Consider the following 7,136-nt stretch of genomic DNA (forward strand, 5'->3'; position numbering starts at 1 on the left):
CATTGACTCAGTGACGGCTCTTCTTCATTGTCTTCGCCGGGACTCGTGCTTGATCCCATTGAGGTTCGATCTGCTGAAACGATTTGGACAGAGTTTTTGCTGTAACAGTGGCGAGGGAGGAGGCAAGGATCTAGTGTTTCTCTCCCAGCATAAACGTGACAGATAATCCATTGATAGCAGTGAGACGACCAGCACACAGTCCAGCTTAGGTTTTAGACTTTGGATATACAGCGAGGAAACAGACTCTTCGGCAATCCGAGTCCGCCAACCAGTGATCACCCTGTACACTAGCACTATCCTACACACTAGGGACATTTTATTATAACATACTGAAGCCAATTAACCTCCAAACCTGTAGGTATTTTGGACTGTGGGAAGAAACTGGAGCACCTAGAGAAAACACACATGGTCATGTAGAACGTATAAACTCCATACAGAGAGCACCCATAGTGAGGATTGAACCCGGATCTCTGGCGCTGTAGGGCAGTAACTCTACCGCTGAGCCATCGTGCTGTCTGGTTGTTGGATGAACTACAAATGTCCCAAAACATGGGGGAATGTGAGACCCTCTGGATCATGCCCCTTTCACTCCACACACCACCATAACCGCACTGTTGGTAGAACCAGAAATCCCAGCAGTGCAATCCCTGCGGTAGGCCAAAAAAAAGGACGGTCGTGCAATCTCCACGCAGACAGCACCCATGGTTGGGATCTAGCCTAGGTTTTTGGCGCTGTGAGGCAGCAGCTTCACCAGCTGCACAACTGTGCTGTCTTTGACTGGTTTGCGATTTTAATATATGTTCAAGTCCTACTTGAAGTTAGCAATGCCCTGCCATGTGTGCACTCCAGCAGTTGTTTTTGAACTCTTGTATCATTGTCACCTGGGGGAGTTGAATGTTCACCTGCTCTCCTTCCTCAGAGTACAGCCATCACTGTTGATCTGCTCAAACTGCTGGCTCCCCTCAGTCTTTTACAAAGGGTAGGAGAATTAAGAAGCAGAGGACAAGGTGACAGGAGAAGGATTTTATAGGAAACTGAGGGATGACTCTTTTTCACTCAGGGTGGTGCGTATATGAAAGGAGCTTCCAGGGGAGTCTACGTCTAATGGAGATAGGCACAACATGCTGGAGTAACTCAGCATTTCTGGAGAAAAGGAATAGGTGACATTTCGTGTAGAGACCCATCTTCAGCTGGAGATAGTTGAGGCATGTATTATAACAATTTTAAAGACACTTGGATAGGTACATGAATATGAAAGGTTGAGAGGGATAAGGGCCAAACTCGGGCAGGGGGGCAGGTGAGTAGATGGGGCATCTTGCTCGACATGGATGAGTTGGGCCGAAGGGTCTCTTTCCATGCTGTATGACTGGTTATTGCTTCTGCTGCATGTTCCTCTTTTCATGCCCCGAGTTCAACAGCTCGCAACTCACGGTGCCTGCTGTCTCCGCTGCACAGTAACCTGGTGAGGGTAATTGGTGCAGTGTTGTCTGTCGTGGTTGAGTCACAGAGAAATGATTTATACACTCCACCCAAAACAATGACTGAAGTCACGAACATTACTGCAGGCACTGGTTGGGGTGGGGTGGACAATCTGACACTTGAACAACAGTTTCCTTTTTGTAAATTCCAACTCGGCACAAACAATTGCATTGAAGTTCACAGATTTCTGTTCAGTGAAATGCTTATTTAATGCATTGTGGAAATTGACACTTTTTAACTTGTTAAAGGACTCGGCGAAAGAGAAAGGTTGTTAAACATTAAATCATTCCTTCTGACTTCAGGAAAACCACAGCCTCGTGGAGTTGGGGAGATAAGAATCAAACAGTGTGTTTGCTGCCTAGTAATATGGAGAACCAAGGAACTGCAGATGCTGGTTTACAAAACAAATGACACAAAGTGCTGGAATAATTTGGTGGCTCAGGCAACATATCTGGAGAATATGATGACCTTTTGGGTTGAGACCCTTTCTCAGACTGATTGTGGTGGCTACTAGTGAGGGGGAGGGGGAGGGGTTTCATTGGCAGATGAATTTGTTCGACATTGGCCAGAAATGAAAAGACCAAGTGTGAGATCAGGATAGAATTCTGAATTGTGAAGCCAGAGGAAGGAATACAGATGGAAGGTGAGGGGAGAAATGAATGCCCATCAGGTGGAGCACAAGAAAGGCAGGGGGAGGGGGGTTATCCATCTGTTAAAGTTGGGGGATTTAATCTTCATGCTTTAAGGTTGTAAGCTACTCAAGTGGAATATGAGGTCCTGTTCCTCCAGTTTATGTGTGACCTCAATCTGGCAATGGAGGAGGCCCAGGACAGAAAGGTCAGTATGAGAGGGGGAATTAAAATTGTTAGCAACAGGGAAATGCACCAAGCCTTGGTGAACCAAGTGCAAGTGTGCTGCCTAGTAATGTTAGGGTGAAAGGTAAGGCTGGCTGGAGTAGGGAACTCTGGACGATGAGAAAGTTTGAGGCTTTAGTCAAGAAAAAGATGTAGGTTGGATATCTGTAGGCTGGAGGATCAAGATAACCCCTTGGATCTAGACATTCACTTAAGAGGGAAATTAGGAGAGCAGACAGGGTCGTGAGATAACTTTGGCACATAAGGTCATGGAGACTCCAAAGAAATTCTACAAGCATATTGATGGCAAAAGAATAACCATGAAAAGAACAGAGACCCTTAAAGATTAATAGGATCAACTATATGTTGAGGCACAGGTGATGGACGAGGTGTTCAATGCATATTTCCTATCTGTTTGCACCGTGGAAAAATGCATAAAATGGTACTGAACTTGGGGAAGTTCACGGTGATGTCTTGAAAAAAGTTTATATTATGAAGAAAAGGTACTGGAGGTCTTAAAATACATTTGAACATAGACTGCACAGGGACAGGCCCTTCAGCCCACAATTTCTGTGCCGAACATGATGCCAAAACTAAAACTCTCTGTCTGCACATAATCCATATCCCTCCATTCCCTGCATATCCATGTTGCTATCCAAAAGTGTTAAATGCCACTATCATTTCTGCCTCCTCCACCAGCCGCGGCAATGGGGATCGGTGCAAAAGGCGTGGGTAGTATGTTTGTGGATGATACTAAAATTGGTAGTATTGGTATATAGTGCACAGTGAAGAAGGTTATCTACATTTATAACGGGATCTTGATCTACTGGGCCAAGTAATGGCGGATAAATATGAACAGGTCTTGCACAGTAAGCAATAGGGTCATGTGGTAAGTTGAATAGCAGAGAGACCTGAGGTGCATGTGCATAGTTCCATGAAAGTTGTCACACAAATCAACACAAAGTAGAAACAAAGAACTGCAGATGCTGGTTTATATCAAAGATAAACACAAAGTGCTGGAGTAACTCAGCGGCTCGGGCAGCATCTCTGGAGAAAAAGGATGGGTGACTTTTGGGTCGGGAACCTTCTTCAGACTGAGCACTTTGTGTCTATCTTTGGCACAGATGAACAATATGGTGAGGGTGTTTGGCACGCTTACCTTCATCAGTCAGCTTATAGATTGCAGGAGCACAGTTGTCATTTTACACCTGTGTAAAATATGGTTAAGGCCACATTTGGAGCACTGTCTATGGTTCTGTCACCCTGCTATCGGAAGGATGTCATTAAAGTGGACAAGGTGAATAAAAGATTCTTGAAGATGTAGAGTTGGGGGGATGGAGTGATAAGGAGAGGCTGTTACTTTTCCCCTAGAATGTAGGAGGTTGAGGGATTACCTTATGGAGGTTTATAATATCATGAGGGGCATGGATAAGGTGAATGGTCTTTCTACAGGGTAGGGGAGCAACATTAGATGGCATCGGTTTAAGGTGAAAGAGTTAAGAGAGACATGAGGGTTTTCACAGGTGCTTATATAGAGCGAGCTGCCAGAAAGAAGTACTAGAAGTGGGTACAATTCCAGCATTTAAGACACACACAGAGTGTTACATGGATAGGAAACATTTCATGGTAAATGGGCCAGACACAGGCTAGTGGGACTAGCCTGGAAATGTAAAGCCAGAGGAATGAATGGTGGGTGCAAGGGGGACCGCTATGAAGGAGAAGGGCAATAAAATAAAAATAGGAGATGCATTACGGAGGGGTAAGAGATTTATCACTTTCTCTCCCCATTGCAAATAATCCCTCATTTAAACCCTCAGTTGTTAAAGGTTTTGCACAATGGAAAAATCATGGAATTAAAAAGATGGGACATCTTTATAGAAATGGTATTTTTCTCTCATTTCAGGAGTTACAACAGAATTACGGATTACATTCAAATAATTTTTTTAGATATTTACAACTTAAAGATTATGTTAAAACTCATACACGAGAATACAGAACCAGAAATGCAGAGATTCTAGGTAAATGTTTGAATAAACACCCTAACACAGTCAATTTAATATCTTACATTTATAATACTTTTGTAGACAGTGAGAATCCGTCGATGGAATTATATAGACTAGCATGGGAAAAGGAATTAGCTCAGCCCATAACGAAAGATATTTGGGACGAAAGCCTACAACATATACACCAATGTTCGTTAAATACTAGACATTCTTTAATACAATTTAAAGTACTACATAGACTGCATTATTCTAAAACAAAATTAAATAGAATTTTTCCTAATATCTCTCCTATTTGTGATAAATGTCAATACCAAATGGCTAACAACCAATACTTTTGTAAACTGTATAAAAATTAAAAATTACTGGATGGATAATTTTTAAATAATCTCTGTAGTCGTTAATATCCAACTGGATCCCCACCCTAAATTAATAATATTGGGCATATCAGAACAATACCTAAAACTCGCAATAAACCAAAGAAATGTCCTTGAATACAGTATAATAATTGGGAAAAATTTGATATTAAAATTTTGGAAAAACCCAACAACCCCCACAATCAAGATGTGGATTATGGAGATGTCGGAGACCTTACATTTGGAAAAAATTAGATTTGTCTTAATTGACAAACCAGAATTATTTACTAAAATATGGTCTCCATTTATAGATTATCTGAAGGGGTAGATTGGACCGGCACGGAACCTCTTCATCTGGGGCAAGGCGGAATCTCCAGATTGCCCGCAATGCTCAGGCAAGGGGACGTTGGAACACATCCTGAGCTGTTGCCCAAAGGCTCTTGGGCAGGGCCAGTACACATGGCGTCACGACCAGGTTCTCAAACCCATTGCAGAAGCCATCAGCATGGGAATCAGCAGCTGCAGACGAGAACGCCCCACCACCCAGATGATCACCTTCGTGAAGGCCGGAGTGCAGCTGCCAAGAACCACAGCAGCCAGGAATCAGTCAGGAATCCTGGCGACTGCGCAGGACTGGCAGCTTTCCGTAGACCTGGTGAAACAGCTGAAGTTCCCACAGCACATTGCCACGACCACCCTGAGGCCAGATATCCTCCTGGTCTCAGAGGCGACCAAAAACATCGTCTTGTTGGAACTGACAGTGCCGTGGGAGGACCGTCTGGAGGAGGCCCACGAGAGGAAGATGGCCAAATATGAAGAGCTGGTCATAGACTGCCGTAAGCAGGGCAGGAAGGCAAGGTGTTTGCCCATCGAGGTTGGCTGCAGAAATTTTGCAGGGCAATGGCTCTACAAAGCCTTGAATGCACTGGGCATCAACGGAGTGGCAAGGAGAAGGGCCATCAAGAACACCACGTCCCAAGGCAGCGGAGAAGGCATCAAGTGTTCAAGAAGGAACTGCAGATGCTGGAAGATCGAAGGTACACAAAATTGCTGGAGAAACTCAGCGGGTGCAGCAGCATCTATGGAGCGAAGGAAATAGGCGACGTTTTGGGCCGAAACCCTTCTTCAGACTGATGGGGGGTGGGGAGGGAGAAGGAGCCCGAGGGCGGGCAGATGGGAGGGTGGGAAGAGACAGCTAGAGGGTTAAGGAAGGGGAGGAGGCAGCAAGGGCTAGCAAAATTGGGAGAATTCAATGTTAATGCCATCCGGACGCAAGGTCCCCAGGCGGAATATGAGGTGCTGTTCCTCCAATTTCCGCTGTTGCTCACTCTGGCAATGGAGGAGACCCAGGACAGAGAGGTCGGATTGGGAATGGGAGGGGGAGTTGAAGTGCTGAGCCACCGGGAGGTCAGGTTGGTTATTGCGGACTGAGCGGAGGTGTTCGGTGAAACGATCGCCCAACCTACGCTTAGTCTCCCCGATGTAAATCAGCTGACACCTAGAGCAGCGGATGCAGTAGATGAGGTTGGAGGAGATGCAGGTGAACCTTTGTCGCACCTGGAACGATTGCTTGGGTCCTTGAATGGAGTCGAGGGGGGAGGTGAAGGGACAGGTGTTGCATTTCTTGCGGTTGCAAAGGAAAGTGCCCGGGGAGGGGGTGGTGCGGGAGGGAAGGGAAGAATTGACAAGGGAGTTGCGGAGGGAGCGGTCTTTGCGGAAGGCAGACATGGGGGGAGATGGGAAGATGTGGCGAGTGGTGGGGTCACGTTGGAGGTGGCGGAAATGGCGGAGTATTATGTGTTGTATTTGCCGGCTGGTGGGGTGAAAGGTGAGGACCAGAGGGACTTTTCCCTTGTTGCGAGTGCGGGGATGGGGAGAGAGAGCAGTGTTACGGGGTATGGATGAGACCCTGGTGTGAGCTTCATCTATGGTGGCAGAGGGGAATCGGATGGAGAAGGCATCAAGATGGCTCTGGATCAGGAGAGGAGGTCCATGGGGAGGAGCGAATGCCACCTGAAAACAAGTCGTGGTCTGATCAACCAAGGCTGGGTCACCTGGGCGAGGGTGTCTGATGTTGAAAGACCCGAAACACCCAATGACCCTAGGTTACATCACTGATGATGTGTTCAGGAGCATCTATCGATGTATTTGTATCAATCTGTAATCAAGGAAATGTCTTTGGTTTATTGTGAGTTTATTGTATAGGTATTGTTCTGATATGCCCAATATTATTAATTTAGGGTCGGGATCCAGTTGGATATTAACGACTACAGAGATTATTTTTAAAATATTCATCCAGTAATTTTTAATTTTTATACAGTTTACAAAAGTATGGGTTAGTAGGAGAGATATTAGGAAAAATTCTATTTAATTTTGTTTTAGAATAATGCAGTCTATGTAGTACTTTAAATTGTATTAAATAGATACACAAACGAGTATACCCACAT

This window comes from Leucoraja erinacea, chromosome 14, assembly GCF_028641065.1.
Source record: "Leucoraja erinacea ecotype New England chromosome 14, Leri_hhj_1, whole genome shotgun sequence".
NCBI lineage: Eukaryota > Metazoa > Chordata > Chondrichthyes > Rajiformes > Rajidae > Leucoraja > Leucoraja erinaceus.